At 34.7% G+C, this 19,127-nt stretch overlaps 1 protein-coding gene across 1 annotated transcript in view; it reads right to left on the minus strand.

The window, feature by feature from the left end:
• Positions 1 to 19,127, minus strand: part of AnxB11 (Annexin B11) — a 77,984-nt gene that overhangs the window by 27,541 nt on the left and 31,316 nt on the right. The window lies entirely within an intron of this gene.

Genomic DNA, 19,127 nt, shown 5'->3' on the forward strand with positions numbered 1-19,127 from the left:
CTAAACGATAAAACAATTCGTTTATTTATTTTAGATGGGAAAACTGCGATAATATAATTCTTTATTTGCTCTTTAGTTAGCATTAGTAGCATAATGTGCTAACATTTTCAGTAATAAACGATAAATTTGTAATTTGACGTATGTTTTTTGAGAATTCAATTTACAAAAAATTCTTTTGACGTTTCAAATTCGATCAGATGGACTACCTTGGTAATTGTGTTATGAACAAAAATCAGCTGACTGCCATTTAAATCCTCCAAAATGTATATCTAAATGCAATGAGATTTGTACTGGACTTATTAAATCCAGTCGAGGATTTATGGCTAGTCTAAATGAGCTATTAGATTTTTTCAGAAAATTGTCCTTGCGGGCCCTTTACGACGGTACAATTTTTTTCGGGATCAACCCCATTTCGGTGTGATAATGAGGCTAAAGCCTTGAAAGTACCGAAAATCGGGATGTACCGTTCTATGGGAGCTATAACAAATGAGGACTTATAGCAAAACATTTCTTGGGAAAAGTTTTATACTACCACGTAGACTAAATACGAAATTACAGATATTTTGGTGTGATTAAGGAGCTAAACCTTTGAAATACCGAATATACACAGGTACCGTTCTATGGGACCTATATCAAAATATGGGCCTATAGCAATAAATTTCCGGGGGAAAGTTTTGCACTACCAACGAAGACTAAATACGAAATGTCAGCCATTTCGGCGAGATGTTAAGGCTAAAACCTTGACAATACCGAAAATCCGGAGGTACCATTCTACGGAGGCTATATCAAAACGTCGACATATAGCAAACACATTTTGGGGGATAGTTTAATACTTCCAACTAAGACTAATCACGAAATTGAAGCCATTTCGATGTGATAAAGAGGCTAAAATCTTGAAAATACCGAAAATTGGTATATATCTTCCTATGGGGGCTATATCAAGACGTCGACCTAAAGCCGGACATTTCTTGAGAAATTATAATGCTACCAACAATGATTAACATTTCGGCGTGATAAAGAGGCTACCGAAAATCGAAAGGTACCATACCATTTTTGATACGAAACATCCTAGGTGTAATAGAAACTTCTGCATCAAATTATATTGGCTTATTCCTAGTTTAACTATAACTGTCGGATTAATCTGAAATTTTTACCATAGATAGATCTCGATGCCCTAATTACGAAAATGTAAAATTTTGCCGGCGATCATAACCGGTTATCTGATTATTTCAAGCGGAAGTTCGCGTAAAAAAACTGCTATATAATCGGTTTCTCTGAATCGGTATGGGTATCAAACGAAAGCTTATAAACACACTTTTTTAATTATTCACTACAAAAATGAAAATCTTGCAGTCGCAGTTCGTAAAACTAAAGCATTTTCCAGTCGTTTTGAATCACATGTTCACACTACAGAAATTGGTGGGAAAATTCGAGCTGTTGGAACAAGTTAGTGAGGTGAAGAACAATATCCGTGGACGTCGCACAAGAACAACTGAGAATATTGGTGCTGTAGTCCAAGGTGTTGAAGAAATCCCAGGTTTGCCTATTTCCTACACCAGCAAGCAGAAATTTCGCATGGTCCTTGAAACCCCTACCATCCTCAATGTGTGACTCTTTAGTGTGGTTTATGTCCCGACAGGGTCATTGGAGTTTGTATAGCGCTATGGAGATATAATTAGTTATATTTTATTGTCGGAATTCGATGATATGTATCTGGACTGGACATTGATCTAATTTGAGTCGGGTGCACTCAATAATATCCCAGCTAACAATTCGTTTCGAATTCGAACAGAATTTCAAAAAAAAATCGTATTCTGATGCCAAATTCGCACCGAATTCGGTACGAAAGTTGTATGGACGTGGTCACCGAATTCGGAAAGAATTTTCTAAGGAAATTCTAAAAAAAATATTAGAGTTTCGCAACGAATTCGGTCCGAATTCGAAGGTAAATTCTTGGAAAATTCGGAGAAAAAATCAGATTTTCTGACAGTATTCGGTCCGAATTCGGAAGAAAAATTCTGGAAAATTCGGTGAAAGTTTCGATTTCCTTAAGAAAATCGGTCCGAACTCGGAAAGAAATTCTGAAAAAAATTCGAAGAAAAATTTAGATTTTCTGAAAAAATTCTTTGGAGCTGACGCCTTTGATATTGATCATGGCACAATTACCCAGGTAGTGGCATCATGAAATTTTAAATATGTTATGTCAAAATTGTCTTTATGTTGTTGGGGAAATTACAACAAAAATAATATTTTTATAAAGGGATTTGACTTTTCATATTCGAACAGCTGGTGTGATACCACTACCTTGGTAACTGTGCCATAATATTGACACAACATAGAACAAACCCCACTCAGAGACAATTTTCTATTAATGCGCTTATGAAAGATTATAAATTTCAAACGTTCTAATGATTTTTCTTGTTGTTATCATTTGCTGATTAATAGTAGAACAATGTGCACGTGTAACGTGAAGCTATCAACACTATCAACAGCAGCTATCAACTTCAGAAAATCTCAGAAAAAATCGGAAATCAGAGCAATCTGAAAAAATTGCTAGCTGTGATGATATAAGTCTCCCTTGTCCCTTCTGGGATGTTTGTGGAGCAATTATAGATTGTCATAGGCAGGGTCGAGGAGTAGAGGTATTTTTGGCTGGACCCCGACTACAGACCAATTTTTTCACGACTCCGGAGTCGACTCCTAGGTAAATTCCTGTACCGCTAAAAAGAATTCCTGTAGCGAGGATGAATGAACTTTTGCCTATTAATGCCTAAAATAACATTCATTCCATGTTATTGTAAAAAAGGTTCCGCACAAAGTTGATATTATTATTATTTCACTAATGTAGACTAGTCATTTAAAAGACCACATCGAGCGGTATTGTAGTACCTTCCAATCTGAGAAGTTGCAATACCTCTTCTATTGGCTACATTAGTTCTGGCAAAATATCGATAGTCCAGCTATTGCTTTGATTACTGACTTAAAACAAAGTTGACATCGGTCAGCACTTAAAATATGTATCTATACCCACAATTGTCTATAGGAATACAAAATACCTATTATCAAATTTCAGTTATTTCCATGGGATAATGAACCTATACCTTTAAAATACCGAAAATCGGATGGTACCGTTTTGTGGGGGCTATATCAGAACGTGGACATGCACTGTCAAATTTCTGGGAGTGAGTTTCGTAACCCCAACGAAGACTAAATACCAAATTTCAAAAATGTTGGTATTATAATATGGGTCAAACCATCAAAATATTGAAAATCGTCAGGAACCGGTGGAGTGTCCGACGAATATTTTGATGTGTTACAAACGGAAACAAACTTAATTATACCCTTCACGAAGGTATAAAAATACGAGGGCAGTTCGGAAACTTCTTAGCCTAGCACAAAAAGCGCGGTATAAACAGAAAAAAGTTAAGTGTTTTGGAAACTTCCATCTCTGTTATGACCACATGTTAAATTTTGTTTCGATCTGGCAACTTCTTCATATAGAAACAGGTGTTCAAAAAAGACGCATCCACAATTTTTTACAATGGAAAAATTAGAAATGCGTGCTGTCATTAAATATTTACATAAAAAAGGTTTATCGGGACAAGAAATTCATAATGATATGGTGAATGTGTTAGGTGAAAGTGCTCCTTCATATGCAACAGTAAAAAATTGGGTTGCTGAATTTAAACGTGGTCGTACAAGCATTGAAGATGAACCACGTAGTGGACGTCCAAAAACAGCAACAACATCGACGAATAAAAGTACGTGAAATTGCTAATATCATGGGCATCTCAAATGATCGAGTCCATTTAATTTTGCATGAAGAACTACAGATGAAAAAGCTTTCTGCAAGATGGGTGAAGCATTTGTTAACAGTCGATCAAAAACGCATAAGAATGAACATTTCTCAAGCTTGTTTGGATCGTTTTAAGCGAAATAAAATGGATTTTAAGCGTCGTTTCATAACTGTTGATGGGACATGGATCCACCACTACGAGTATACTCCAGAGACAAAAGAACAATCCAAACAATGGACTGAAGCTGGAGGAAGTGCGCCAAAGAAGGCAAAAACAATTCAATCTGCTGGTAAGGTTATGGCAACGGTTTTTTGGGACTTCAAAGGTATTATTGATTGACTATCTGCAAATGTACAAATTCGAGAAAAACGTCCTGGCTTACAACACAAAAAAATAATTTTTGATCAAGACAACGCACCAGCGCACAAAAGTGTTTTAACAATGGCTAAAATCAACGATTTAAAGTACGAGTTGATTGACCACCCACCTTACTCTCCTGATTTAGCTGCCAGTAACTTTTACTTGTTCCCAAATCTAAAAAAAATCCTTGCGTTTTACCTCAAATGAAGATGCAATTACAGTTGTAAACCACTATTTTGAAGACCTTGAGGAAAACTATTTTAATCAAGGGATAGAGTTGCTAGAAAAACGTTGGACTAAGTGTATTGAAGTTTCAGGAGATTATATTGAAAAATAAAAATATTTTTGAAAAACTAACTATTCTCTTTCATTGATAGGCTAAGAAGTTTCCGAACCGCAGTCGTATATAAGATTTTGCAACATTCTTCAGATTTCATGATATAAGCCTTTGTTGTTGTTTTTTTAATGTGTAAAATTTTTTATTTAAAAACGTACCTTTTAAATGAAAATAGTACCATTTTGGTACTTTTTGGAATTTTTAATTTTCCATCCCTGGCTGAAATAAACACATATATGCTCTTTTCTAGAACCTGCAAGAAGCTACAGTTGTGTTCCAGAACTAAAAATTTTTACAATTTTTACGACTTTTACACATTTTACTCGAAAACCCGTCCCGTACACAAAAAAGTTGTAAAATGTTCACTTCTCTTTAATCAAAAATGGCGCTGAATGACGCTCTCTTTAAAAACTTTTTAAACGACAAATTTGTGCGAGTAAAAAAATAGTAACATGGTTGCCGGCGTCTGATTGGCTGATACGCCGACTTTGACATTTGTTCTAGTTTTTTTTGACGTATTTTCCATTTTTCCGTTCCCGAACTATTTCAGAAAACTTGTGTGTCAGAACAAATTTTTTGCAGTTCTCTCTTTTACGAGTTTTACCATTAAAAAGTACGGGAACGAAGCTTACTATTTTTTATTACGATAAAATTTGTTCCTTTATGTTATCGGAAAAACATTAAAATTAGTAGATTCTCGCAGTTCTGGAACAGACCAAAAGAAATAAATAATGATTTTTGAAACAATTTTGGCGTCCCGTTGTGTCTTTTTACTTTTTTTAGTAACTTTGTTTTCAGAGAGTAAAAACAATTATACGAAAAAATAGAAAAAGTAAAAAGACAGAATTTTGTAAACTTTAGCAAAGACCAAAACAAAAACATTTTCGCCAATATATGCAATAGACTGGTTTTAACTCAAAGGGAAAAATAGGCTCCGCGAAAAATGGCCCCAATGCAAAATTGCCCCAAGGCAAAAGTGCAAAATGACCCCAAAAAATTGTGTACATTACAACAACACGCAATTTGGGGCAGTTTTTCACAAATTTTTGGGGTATTTTTGCACCAAAAAATTGGGGCATAATTACATTTCAATAAAAATGAAATATGACCCCAAACATTAAAAATGCAAATGTTTGGGGTCATATTTCATTTTTATTGAAATGTAATTATGCCCCAATTTTTTGGTGCAAAAATACCGATGTTTGGGCCCTTTTGCGTTTCTGAGATATTTTTCAAAAATGAAAATTTAATTTTACAAAAATTTGTTTTATATTTATAATCGTACAATAGCAATTTACGTTTTACTCCGTTGTAAAATATATCAACTTTGCAAACCATTTATTCTATAATATAATAATTAAAAAAAGGAAAGAAAAAGTATAGGAGTGCGTATTGGAGAGCATTTGATGTTAGTATGTTTATAAGATAACTGAAATATTATAATAAAAAACAGATATTATGAACGGTTTGAAATCAATTTTTATTTGTAATACTTGTGAAGGAGCATTGGTGAGATTGTTTTAAAAATCGCGCGATACTCCTTCACAAGTATTACAGATAAAAATCGATTTCAAACAGTTCATAATATCTGTTGTTGTTTTAAAATTGATTTCAAATTTGTGAATGAGCATTGGTGAGATTGTTTAAAAAATCGCGCGATTTTTAAAACAATTTCACCAATACTCCTTCACAAGTATTACAGATAAAAATCGATTTCAAACAGTTCATAATATCTGTTTTTGTTTTAAAAATTGATCTCACCAATGCTCCTTCACAAGTATTACAAATAAAAATCGATTTCAAATAGTTCGTAATATCGGTTCTTGTTTTAAAAATTGATTTCAAATTTTTGAATGAGCATTGGTGAGATTGTTTAAAAAATCGCGCGATTTTTAAAACAATCTCACCAATGCTCCTTCACAAGTATTACAAATAAAAATCGATTTCAAATAGTTCGTAATATCGGTTCTTGTTTTAAAAATTGATTTCAAATTTTTGAATGAGCATTGCACAGTGGATCCACCCATTGGCCAAAAATAAAAAAATGAATGTCAAAATTTTGGTACAACATCCGGCAACTCTGACAGCTATGACATGGACCTTTTAAAAAATATATTAGTTTTTGTTTCATTCGAACGCGATCTTTTTAAGAATAGCTTCAAAAGTCGAAACATTTTACTAATAATTTTTGTTGTGAGAACAACCTCTATTTTAAGTGCAATTAAATATATTCAAAATATCGCGAAACTAATAGGTATAGCAACATATTATAGTGTGTTTTGAAGGAGGAGGTAATAGCTTAGTTTTCATTAAAAAATAGTGTTTTAGCGTGTTGTGGAATTCTAGTTAGCTGCATATTTTTTTAGTGTATTTTGTAATGCCAATTCGATCATATACTTAAATTTGACCTAAGGTTTTAGTCATGATGCCCACCAGTGCCCACCTCGGGAATAACTTTCCAAAGTATGCCATAGGTTTAAGATTATTCAGCATGAAAATCAGCTGCCATCTAGTGCCAGACTATAAATGGTGGGTCGCCCTAGAATATTGTTTCTATGGATATATTAGCGTATAACTCTGTTATGTGACCGCGTACATTAACATAATTGGCATCAATGGAAAGGTCAAGAATTGCTCTTCCATATATGACTTACGTGGGCAGTATGTGTCTTCGAGCAAAAACGCTATAAGATTTATATTAAAAATTTTACCAATTTTCAGACAAAAATGTTGGTTTTTTTAATCCGCTAAATTGGTTGGATTTTACGTTGTTTTGGAGATTGTTTTGTTTCCCCAAGCCTATTTTTGCATCATAAGATAATCACGACCTTTGTTCACGTCATATTGTATTAATAGCATAAAACAATTCTTACCGTATACCCCCTCCAGAGGGGATAGGGGGAGAATGTTACGCCCATGGTTTCTTAAAACACTCTTCGCAGCAGCACATAGCAGTAACCGGCGCATTGGCTTGATTTCTACACTCTAAATATTTTTGGCCACTTTTTCCATACAAGTGGATCCACTGTGCATTGGTGAGATTGTTTTAAAAATCGCGCGATTTTTAAAACAATTTCACCTATGCTCCTTCACAAGTATTACAAATAAAAATCGATTTCACACAGTTTATAAAATCTGTTTTTATGTGAAATAACTATGCGCTGGAAAGATTGGATGATTAGATGATTAATAAATCGGAGAAACCACTAGAGAAACTTAAAAAATCGCGCGATTTTTTAATTTTCTCTAGTGGCTTTTCCGATTTATTAATCATACAATCTTTCCCCCGCTTAATTATTATACATATATTAATTGTGTCGATATGTATTATGGAAGGACAATTTTTAAATTGTTGTGATGCTTCCTTGCAAACAGTTAAAGTGTTGTTCAACATTGGGTAAATCGAAACATTTTATTTGTCCTTACTGCATAGAAAATGTAAACGATACTATGGTTGGTTGTTTTTATATTACCAATAAAATTTATAAAATTTTTGGGGCGAAATTGCATTTTTTATTTTGGGGTAAAACTTCATTAGGCAAAATTACCCCAAACTTGGGGCAATTTTTCATTTTATTGTTGGGGCAATATTGCATTATTTTGGGGGGAAATTGTTCGAGGTATATTGGGGTCAAAATTCATTATACAGTTTCACCCCAAATTTGGGGCCTTTTTTCACAATGCCTTTTGGGCCATATTTCCTGGGGCCATTTTTCGCGGAGCCGGAAAAATAGATGTTGGATTTTTTTATGCGGCACCTCCCAAAATGTTCAGTTATGCCAAAAATTAAGATTGCCAACGATTGAGCTCTATCGGAATGTGTTAACACGTGCCACTGGGGCCTCAAAGTTTTCATGGGCCCTTTATATAGCTAATATTAAAATCTGACCCGATTTTCAAAATTTTTTTAGGATTACTTGTTTAGCCAGTACAAAGAACTGGTAAACTGTTTTCATCGATTGGACAATAAATGTGGTCTGTAGAGCGATTTCTTTAAAATTCGCCTTTGGCCCTATACAAACTTGTATGGAACCAAAGCCGAAGGCCTGCTACTTAAGAACACCTTCAATTTAAATGAGAGTTTTGATCGCGTATCCCACTTTTGTCCCAGTCCACAGGAGAAAGTCTTAAATCCCCGGCCGAAGGCCGCCTACTTAAGAACACATTCAATTTAAAAGAGAGTTTTGATCGTGTAGCCCAATAATAACATAGTAAATTATTATTAGAAAATCTAATTACTATTATTAATTATTGGCGGCATTGGAAAGTACTCTTCGTGAGCTTTAAAACGAGTCCCATATTGCATAGGTTTTAAAAATAATGGTAATAAAAGTAAAAAAGTCAAGACCCATATCTCGGGAACTACGGACTTCCCCACGGAAAGCTATATATCGTTGTGTTCATTGAGCCAAGGGCTATCTACTGTAAACATTTCAGATCGATCCCAGAGGTGCCCATAAACAACACAAAGGTGTTACAAGTACGAAATGTCAAGAGCCATATCTCGGGAAGTATGAACTTCCCCCCAGGAAACTATATATCGTTGTGTTCAGCGTTCCAAGGTTAACTATGGTAAAAATTTCAGCCTGATCCGAGAGGTGCCCATAAACAACCTAAAGGTGTTACAAGTACGAAATCTCCGAAATGTCAAGACCCATATCTCAGGAAGTATGGACTTCCCCCCGGAAAATTATATATCATTGTGTTCAGGGTCCCAAGGACTACCTATGGTAACAATTTCAGCCCAATCCAAGAGGTCCCCCTAAACGACACTTGGTACCAAATTATAACGTAAAAAGATACGCCCAATGTTATATTTCTATAACGTAAAAAATATTGCCCGGAGTCGAGTTATTTTTTCGGCTCCAGCAAAATTGTTCTCGAATCCGGCTCCGAAACCCCGGTCATAGGAACTAACAACTTAAAACGGCGTTTGCACTAGAGCTTTTTGTCGGGTTAACCTTTGTTATGAGGATTTATTATTATGGGTTAAACCGGTTAAGTGCGAACAGGGTATAAGTGACAAGTTTTATTAAAATCCGTTTGATGTAAATGAGACTGTTACAGTGTATTTTAAAGTATTTTTACCACTATCGACCACGTCATACAACCTCCATTGATTTATCAAATCCGACCACAACTCAAATGTGTTTTAGTTCGTACTAAGTTGATTAGAAAGATAGGCTTAAAAATGGTATATTTCTTTGTGGAATAAAGAAAAGGGGATATACACACACAACCCACAGAAAACCCGTTTGTGACTTAAAAACTGTCAAGAAATCACACAAAACAAAATATGAACCTCAGTAGACAAAAGGGTGTAGTTTTTTTTATTATGTTAAATATAAACAAATGTTTGATAAAAGCAAAAAAAAAATGACTGAACTCAACCACCCGTATACTGACTGTGGTGGCACTTGAGAAATTTAATTATGTATATATTTACTGCAATTGATCACTGGAATTTCTTAGAAATTTTTCTTAGCTTTATTTACTTCACTGAACGAATATCTCTTCTTTGAATTTCAAAAAATATACTATGTAGGCAAAATGATTTTTCTCAAACAATGTATGTATGCACCATCAATATGTATGATTTTCCTCCTTATTTTTGATGTTGCCATCAAACAATTATTGGTTGTCGGCCTATTACTTGGCTTGGTTTCTTTGTGCTTTGTTTATTCTTTTTTATCTTTTATTGTTGGTTTTTTATTTTTATTTACCGGCTATTAGAAGGCACACACGAATCAAAAAAACAATTGCGTGTTTTAATATTTCAACGGAACACTGACTGTAGTGAAAACGTCCACAGCGACGAACAACGAATAACTAAAAGTCTCTGCAAGTAGCTGGCGTTAATGGTGTGGCCCAGCAATGCTTTCGTAAAATAATGAATGAACGAACAGAATGTGCAAAGAGTAAATTGAGAGAAGTAAAGCTTGATGTTGTCATATTCCGTTGAATTCCGTTGAATAGGGGAGCCCATTTTGGGAGGGGCAGATCACTTTTATTTAATGTGGAGAGCGAAAGAGTGGCACAGTTGTCAATTGGGGGCACATTGTTGATTCAAAGCGTAGCAACGTATTTACGATATTAGTAAACACGAAAAACATGAACACACAGTAGTGGGAAAATAATTGGTACGCATTTGTGTTAAATAATATGTATTATAAGTCCCGGTCCACACTAGCGTGAATTCATTAAAAAATTTCATGAAATTAGGTGTTCTTAAATCGAATTCCCCACTACAATCACTCTAGTGTGATCCGGGACTAATTAGACTGCGGAATCCTATGCAAATGCATTTATGGTTAGGATAGTCGTGGATAAAATCTGATTATACAGAAACTCGTTTTATCACAAAATAAAACGAATTAGGCCCATATTTGCATATCGTGCATATTTTTACATATTTGCGTAAAATTAGCATATGCAAAAACATATGCATGGATTTGTGTCCTGAATATCCCACCGAAATGGCTGAAATGTGGTATTAAGTCTTCGTTAGGCGTATGAAACTTTACACCTGAAATTTGTCCGCATGGATCCACGTCTTCATATAGCCCCCATAGGACGGTACCTCCGGATTTCTGGTATTTTGAAGGTTGTGGCCTCAATATCCCTCCGAAATGGTTGACATTTGGTATTAAGTCTTCATTGGAGGTATTAAACTTTCCACCTGAAATTTGTCGGTATATGTCCACGTCTTCATATAGCCCCCATAGAACGGTACCTCCGGATTTCTGATATTTAGAAGGTTGTGGCCTCAATATCCCTTCGAAATGGGTGAAATTTGGTATAAAGTCTTTCTTGAGGGTATAAAACTTTTCACCTGAAACTTGCCGGTATAGGTCCACGTCTTCATATAGCCCCCATAGTGCGGTACCTCCCGATTCCCGGTATTTTGAAGGTTGTGGCCTTAATATCCCGAAAAAAGGCTGAAATTTGGTATTAAGTCTTCCTTGGGAGTAGACAATTGCCTAAAATTTGTCGGTTTAGGTTCAGGCCTTCGTATAGCCACCATAGAACGATACCTCCCGATTTTTGGTATTTTGAAGGTTGAGGCTGTGGTTATACATTTCCCTATTTTATTGACTTGTCTGAAAATAATTTTAAACAGAAAAATTTTACATACAAACATGTTTGTACCTATTATTGACATATTTGTTGCATAAGAAAATATGTAAAATGTAAACATTTTGCATATGTCTCATTTTTGGATTGCAAATTAATCAGAAGCCAAAAATATGCCCAGTCCCAAATTTTGACATGAGTCGGACCAAAAATAGGGTTTGCATAAAATTCCGCTGTCTAATTATAATGCTACGCTATATAAAAATATGCCATGAGTTAAAGATAGTTAAAGAAAGTTTGAGTTAAAGAAAGTACTTTGGACAGAAAACAGCCATTGCTTCCTTTAATTCCCTGAAGATGATTGGGGACTCCAATCGAAATATTGGATATTAATAAAACTTGCAAAAAAATAAAAATATCAAGTCTTTTACTAGAAAAGCCTATAGCCGAACAATACAACACAAGAAATTATTAGAAGGCAAACTACTGAAATATACCAAACATTCAATTTACTTCTTTTATTTCACAGTTTTTAATTTTGTTTTGTCAGCGTGGTGCAATGGTATGCACGCAGAAGGTCAGTGGTTCGATTCCCCGGCCAGGCAACATCAAACATTTTTCAACGGTGGCAAAATACCCCTCAGTAATGTTGGCGACATTTCCTGAGTATTTCAGCCTTGAAAAACTTCTCCACAAGTGGTGTCCTAAGGCACGCCGTTCGGACTCGGCGATAAACAGTAGGTCCCATATCATTGAGCTTAATATGAATCGGGGTGCACTCATTGATATGAGAGAAGTCTCCCTTGTCCCGTATGGGATGTTGTGGAACAATGTTTTTGTTTTTGTCAGCGTTCGACTTTTTCTTCTGTTTTTGTTAATTTTTTCTTCATTGTCTCTCTCCTCTCTAACTCTTTTAAAAATTGATTCCAGTTTTACCACTTTTTTGGTTTAAGGAACGCATTGCAGCTTAAAAATGGTAACAAATGGTAGAAATGGTTACCTCAGTTATGTAAAGGAAAACAATTATTAAGTTCGGCCAGGCCGAACTTGTTATACCCTCCACCACGAGATGTATTAAAGTAAAATGGAACAATTAGTTTCCTTTCGTTTCCGAAGAAGACTAAATACCAAATTTCAGTAACTTCCGTAAATCAATGTGGCTTACCTTCACAATACTGAAAATTAAGAGGTACGCTTCTATGTGGGATATAGGAACCCGCTGACCCATGGAAAAACAAATAAATTTCAGTTATTCAGTGAGATATTGTCACAACCTTCAGAATTACGAAAATCGGGAGGTACCGTTCTATGGGGGCTATATCGAAACATGGACCTATACTCACGAATTTCAGTCAGAAAGCCTTTTACCTCCAAGAAAGACTAAATACCAAATTTCAGCCATTTCGGAGGGCCACAACCTTCAAAATACCGAAAATCGGGTGGTACCGTTCTATGGGGGCTATATGAAGGCGTGGACCTATACCGACAAATTTCTAGTACAAAGTTTTATACCCCCAACGAATACTATGTATTAAATTGCAGCCATTTCGGTGTGATAATGGGGCTAAAACCTTCGAAAACCTTCCCGGAGGTACCTCCAAAAAAATTAGATTTTGTATGCAAATATCATTAGAACTGTTACATATACAATCTCCAAATTTGGTATGTGTGACGGAATTTGATGTGGAAATAAACTTACCAAATAGTATTCAAATCGGTTGAGATTTTGATATAGCTCCTATAGACATACATTTTCGGCCGGCTTCTTTATTTAATGCACCAATTTCAATAAAATTTGGAATGTGTGACGGAACTTGGTCTAGAAATAAATGTGCCAAATTATATAGAAATTGGTTCAGATTTGCATATAGCTCCCATATATATTTTCGGCCGATTTCCTGTATTTTATGCACCAAACACTCTACGTATGTCCAATTTCAATGAAATTTGGCAAGGTGTGACGGAATTTTATCTAGGCATAACTGTGCCAAATTATATCGAAATCGGTTCAGATTTGGATATTGCTCCGATTTAATGTTAATTAATTTAATGTTAATTATCTTTGCATTTAATCACATTTTGGATATGATTTTATGTTATATGTTAATTTTATTTTTATAAGAAGGGTGACTTACACCTTCTTTAATTAATTTTACAACTGCAGGGAACTTCAAAAGTCAAATTACGGGTAGTTCCGTCAAACTATCTATCTAAAACCATAAAAATACCGAAAATCGGGAGGTACCGTTATATGGGAACTATACCGAAACATGGGTCCATGTTGACGAAGTTTCATGCAGCAGTTTCGTGGCCACTGAGAACCTCAAATGTCTAATTACAGCTAGTTCGGTTAAAATTGTAGCTAAAATCCTCAAAATACCAAAAATTGGGAGGTACCATTATATGGGGGCTATACCAAAACATGGACCAATGTTGACGATTTTTGTTAAGAATTTTCGTAACACCTGAACTGATGAAGTTGTTTGGTGACAACTGAAACTATAGTATTCCCTACCCTTCGCCCGCAACTAATCAATTTCATATCCACTTTAAAATATTTTGTTCTTATTCTAACAATTGAATTACATCAAAATATGGACTCAAGCTGAAATAAACACAAAGATGTAAAATTCTGCAGTCCAACAATAAAAAACGCCAGCAACACCTGAGAACCTCAAATGTCAAATTACAGCTAGTTCGGTCAAAAATTGCAGCTGAAATCATCAAAATACCGAAAATCGGGAGGTAACGTTATATGGGGCTATACCAAAACATGGACCTATGTTGAAGATTTTTGGTGGAGAAGTTAGTGACCACCGAGAACCTCATATGTCAAATTGCAGCTAGTTCAGTTAAAAATGGTAGCTAAAATCCTCAAAATACCGAAAATCGGGAGATACCGTTATATGGGGGCTATATCAAAACGTAACGAACCTCATATGTCAAATTACAGCTAGTTCAGTTAAAAATTGTAGCTAAAATCCTCAAAATACCGAAAATCGGGAGGTACCGTTATATGGGGGCTATACCAAAACGTGGACCTATATTGACGATGTTTGGTGGATAGTTTTCGTGGCCACTGAGAACCTCATATGTTAAATTACAGCTAGTTCGGTTAAAAATTTTAGCTAAAAATCTCAAAATACCGAAAATCGGGAGGTACCGTTATATGGGGGCTATACCAAAACGTAGACCTATATTGACCATTTTTGGCGGATAATTTTCGTGGCCACTGAGAACCTCATATGTCAAATTACAGTTAGTTCGGTTAAAAATTTTAGCTAAAAATCTCAAAATACGGAAAGTCGGGACGTACCGTTTATGGGGGCTATACCAAAACATGGACCTATATTGACGATGTTTGGTGGATACGTTTTGAGGCCACTGAGAACCTCATATGTTAAATTACAGCAAGTTCGGTTAAAAATTTTAGCTAAAATCCTCAAAATACCGAAAATCGGGAGGTACTGTTATATGGGGGCTATACCAAAACGTGGACCGATATAGCCCATCATCGAACTTGACCTGCCTGCACACAAAAGAGACATCTTCCCAAAATTTCAACTTCCTATCTCCATTTTTGTGGATGCTAGAGTGATTACCACAGACGGACAGACATGCATAGATCGACTCAGAATTTTACGCTGATCAAGAATATATATACGCAAATGATTATTTCAATGCGTTACAAACGTAAAAACAAACTTAATATATCCTCCATACTATGGTGGAGGGTATAAACAAATTAATATAAGTATAGCATTCCATTATATTTTATCTTAGTCGGGGTAGCAAAGCACACCGGGTTCAGGTAGTGTATATATAATTATATATAAATACTAGCAAATGCCCGCTACTTCGTATTCGGAAAGGTAATAAAATATATATGAACAATATTTAATATGGAAGAGGTGAACACTGGCGATTCTGTTGTACTAAAACCTATTTTTAATACCAACATTTAATTGATTTAATTCCTTTTAATACTGTATACTGTATTTCGAATTTCCCAAAAAAAAAAATATCTGCCGTATCGCACCCCTACTATATTTTTTATTTCGAATTACCAAAACTACGACCTCATATCACAGACATACACCAACAGCTACTCATATTGCTAATTTCAGACTTGACTTCTGGTTTTACCCCTTCACTAACACAGCATTCCCTTCCAGTACGAGTTTCCAAACACTAAACTTTATCTCACGCCGAAAATTCTACGAATGCCGAAAATTCTACGAACCTAATTTTCGGAATTCAAAATGACCACAAAAATCCGTATATCACCATATAACGGTACCCCTCGACTTAGTGTATTTTAAAAATAGAACAAATCTATATTGCCAAATTTTCTTTAAATTTGGACCTTGTATACTCAGAGGATACAAAAGTTTCATTTAAAAAATGTCTACTTTAATCCACTTTTATTAGAAGAGATATTTTGAAGACTTAGTCTATTTTGAAGATTTTATGCACATTTTCCGACCGAAATTCGGAATTTGTGGTTAGAAAAAAAAAACTATTTTACAAAAAATTTTACTTAATGTGCACGGGTATGTTTACCGTATATAACGGTACATTTTTGATGCATTTCAATTTAAGCCTTATCAGGGGATAATAACCTTCTAGTTAACAAAATTGTCGCATTGAACCACGTTTTCAAATTAACATAAAAAAACAAAAAAAAAAGATACTTCACGTTTAACTACATACTTCCAGTACATTATTTTTTATTATTTAGAAACACCTTCGCGTTAGCATAAAATCAATAGAACAATATTCAGTACAATTTTTCAAACTCCGAACTTTATCTCAAATATCAGAATGATCTTCTTAACAAATATTTTTCCATTTCGTAGTATTTTGTCCAAATTATATAATCCAAGCTTTGTTCCTACACCGAGCCCAAATTTAGTACCATTTAGTATTTTTCGTTCCCCTATAGTATGCAGTTCTCACTTTAACCGTTTACACAATACCAACATGGTTTTGGTACCAACATGTTACCAAACTTTTCGTACACAAAAATGACTTCTAATATTCAACATAAATACCAACCGCAATTCACTTTTCCAGTTGTATCTGTTCCTCTGAAATCAATTATAATACTACCCAGCAAAATTTATTTGAAGTTGTTCCTTGTGAAAGAGTGATTGAATAGCTTTTTTTGAAGCAGTCCACGCAGAGTCATGAAAAATGCAGTCCGTTCTTCACATTTTGACAATGTCCGATTTGAAGCCATTTCATAAATTTTTCACATTCTAGAAATTTCAAAATTTTGCAAAAAAAACTTAAAAAGACAAAGAACATAATTTGTTTCTTGTTAATTATAATAACAGCAATATGTTTGCATCCATAAAAAGTAATTTGTATGCAAAAAATAATAAAAGTGATTTCGAACTACATCTTTGTTTGTAGCCAAAGAAGTAGTTGAATCATATGTTGTTGTGATTTATTCACTACAAAGAACTAATGCAAAATGTGTGCTTAAGAAGTAAATTAGACAGTATCCTCACTGCACCATGCCCTTGTAAAAATCATGACTTCTTTCACGTAAAAAGATGTAGTCCGAAATCACTTGCACTCATGATTTAACTACTTCTTTGGCTACAAACATTTTGCTGGGTATTTAGTACTTTTTGTATAAATAAGTAATCATTTTCAAAACCTCATTTAAACCACCTCTCTAAACACCAATTTCTAAAACCGAATTTCAAAATTCCAGTTCTACACCTTTACAAAATCACAAATTGAACAAAATTCTGTACCATATAGCAAATACCAAAATGTACCAAATTTTGTACCATTTAGCACTTTTCGTACACGACTTTCCAATAACTACTTTCATATATCTGCAATGTAGTTCAATTTGGCACTTTTCCATAAGTACGCATTTCCAAAACTACCTCAATCCTACACTCCAACAGTAATCTGTTCACGCAAATACAACTTGTATCGAATTTAGTACCATTTAGCACTGCTTCGTGCACATTAGAACGATTTTCCAAAGCTACCTCCATATCTCAATTCTAGATTCCAACAGTAATCTTAATTCCAAATTTCAGGATTCCAGCTCTATCCGTTCACCCAAATCCAAAGTGTACTGAATTCAGTACGTCTCGTGTACTTATAGTTAGAATTTCCAAAAACTTTTCTTTGTTACTTTCCATTTGTGACCTTCATTCCAAATTTCAGGATTCCAACTCAATCCGTTCACCTAATTTCAAACTGTACTAAATTTAGTACCATTTCGTACTTTTCGTACCCTTTAGTTCGAATTTCCAAAAACCTTTCATTGTTACTTTTCATCAGTCATCCTCATTCCAAATTTCGGGATTCCAGCTCTATCTGTTCACCCAAATCCAAATTGTACTAAATTTAGTATCATTTATTATTTTTCGTGCACATATAGTTCGAATTTCCAAGAACTTTTCCTTGTTACTTTCCATTAGTGACCCTCTTTCCAAAATTCAGGATTCCAACCCAATCCGTTCACCCAAATTAAAATTGTACTAAATTTAGTACCATTTCGTACTTTTCGTACCCTTATAGTTCGAATTTCCAAAAACCTTTCATTGTTACTTTTCATCAGTGGCCCTCATTCAAAATTTCAGGATTCCAGCTCTATCCGTTCACCCAAATCCAAATTGTACTAAAATTAGTACCATTTAGTACATTTCGTGCACTTATAGTTCGAATTTCCAAAAACCTTTCATTGTTACTTTTCATCAGTAACCCTCATTCCAAATTTCGGGATTCCAGCTCTATCTGTTCACCCAAATCCAAATTGTACTAAATTTAGTATCATTTATTATTTTTCGTGCACATATAGTTTGAATTTCCAAAAACTTTTCTTCGTTACTTTCCATTTGTGACCCTCATTCCAAATTTCAGGATTCCAACTCAATCCGTTCACCTAATTTCAAACTGTACTAAATTTGGTACCATTTAGTACTTTTCGTGCACTTATAGTTCGAATTTCCAAAAACCCTTCATAGTTACTCTCCATCAGTGACCCTCATTCCAAATTTCGGGATTCCAGCTCTATCTGTTCACCCAAATCCAATTTGTACTAAATTTAGTACCATTTTGTACTTTTCGTACCCTAATAGTTCGAATTTCCAAAAACCTTTCATTGTTACTCTTCATCAGTGGCCCTCATTCCAAATTTCAGGATTCCAGCTCTATCCGTTCACCCAAATCCAAGTTGTACTTAATTTAGTACCATTTAGTACTTTTCGTACACATTAGTACGATTTTCCAAAACCATTTAATTACATCAACGCCACTTCCCAACCTTGATTTCCATACCAAATTCCATGGTTCTAGCTATATCCGTTCAAAATATACAATTGGTACTAAGTTTTTTAAAATGTAGTACTTTTCGTACACTTATAGTTCGAATTTCCAATAACCCTTTGATACATCTTTCTAACTCTCCATCATTGACCCTCATTCCAAATTTAAGAATTCTAGCTCTTACCGTTTGCCTAATACAAAGGGTACCATATTTAGTACCTTTTAGTACTTTTTGTACACTTCTAGGCCGAATTTCCAAA

The sequence above is a fragment of the Musca autumnalis genome, unplaced genomic scaffold, assembly GCF_047663935.1.
Source record: "Musca autumnalis isolate F117 unplaced genomic scaffold, ASM4766393v1 scaffold_3, whole genome shotgun sequence".
Lineage (NCBI taxonomy): Eukaryota > Metazoa > Arthropoda > Insecta > Diptera > Muscidae > Musca > Musca autumnalis.